Source organism: Galeopterus variegatus, unplaced genomic scaffold (genome assembly GCF_000696425.1).
Source record: "Galeopterus variegatus unplaced genomic scaffold, G_variegatus-3.0.2 Scaffold465, whole genome shotgun sequence".
NCBI classification, from domain to species: Eukaryota; Metazoa; Chordata; class Mammalia; order Dermoptera; family Cynocephalidae; genus Galeopterus; species Galeopterus variegatus.
In genome coordinates, this window is record NW_007726576.1 from 382,485 (window position 1) to 383,372 (window position 888).

Here is an 888-nt window from a genome sequence, read left to right on the forward strand (position 1 = left end):
CGCTGCAGCCATGACGGGAGGTGGGGGGACTACTCCCCACGGGGTGAGGTGGAAGTACCTCCACTGCCCTCGACGCGCCCCGGGACCCGCTCCCCCCGCGACCCGACTGCCCGCTCGGCCTCGCTCCAGCCCTCCGGGTCTCGACCCTCGCGGGGGGCGTCCAGGAACTGGGCAGGGAGGACGTTGGGGCATCGAGGCCGAGTCTCTCCTCGAGCAGAGTCGTTGGGGGCCGCTGCAGCGGCCTGGGCGCCCGGGCCCGGGATCGCAGGCGGCCCCGCCTCAATCTCCCCGGCGGTCCCAGTAGCGGGCCCCAGGGGCTGAGCTACCGCGGGCGACAGAGCTCGGGCTCCCGACCCCGGCGGACCCGGCGGGTGGGGGCGGGGGAACGGAGGGGAGGGGCCGCGGCCGGGAGACGAGGGTCGGCGGAGAGGGGAGTGGAACGGCAAGCCCGGAGGCGTGGCCCGCGCCTGACGGACAGCCCTTCGGACCACCCCACCGAAGGGGGTCCTGAGGGAAGGCCGACGGAGCCAATGGACTTGCCCGAGGAACCGCAGCCCGCCCTCGTCGCCAGCCAGTGAGCACGCGGAGGGCGGGGCCTCCCGGGGCTCGGCCGCACCGCCGCCGCCTCCGCCTCCTCCTCCTGCTCACCAGCGCTAAACCCGGGACTGGACCGAGCGGAGTTGCGCGTGTCGCCGAAGGGGGGGTGGGCCGCGGGAGGGGAGGTTCGTTCCGCGGAGCGCAGCCAGAACCGGGTGAGGCTTATCCCCGCTGTCTTCCCAGTGCAGGGCCGCCGAGAGTGGGGGTGGCTGGGTGCAGCGCAGCCTCCCGAGGAGGAGGCGGAGGCGGCGGAGGCGGCGGCGCTGCGGCCGAGCCCCGGAAGGCCCCGCC

General features: G+C 76.0%; 1 protein-coding gene across 1 annotated transcript in view; it reads left to right on the top strand.

Moving 5' to 3' along the window:
• Positions 1–655: 655 nt before the first annotated feature.
• ZMYM5 (zinc finger, MYM-type 5) overlaps positions 656–888 on the top strand; it is a 30,956-nt gene continuing 30,723 nt past the window's right edge. The window contains exon 1 of the mRNA XM_008569091.1: positions 656–854. The gene's annotated coding sequence lies outside the window, so the exon portion shown is untranslated. The remainder of the gene's footprint in view (positions 855–888) is intronic.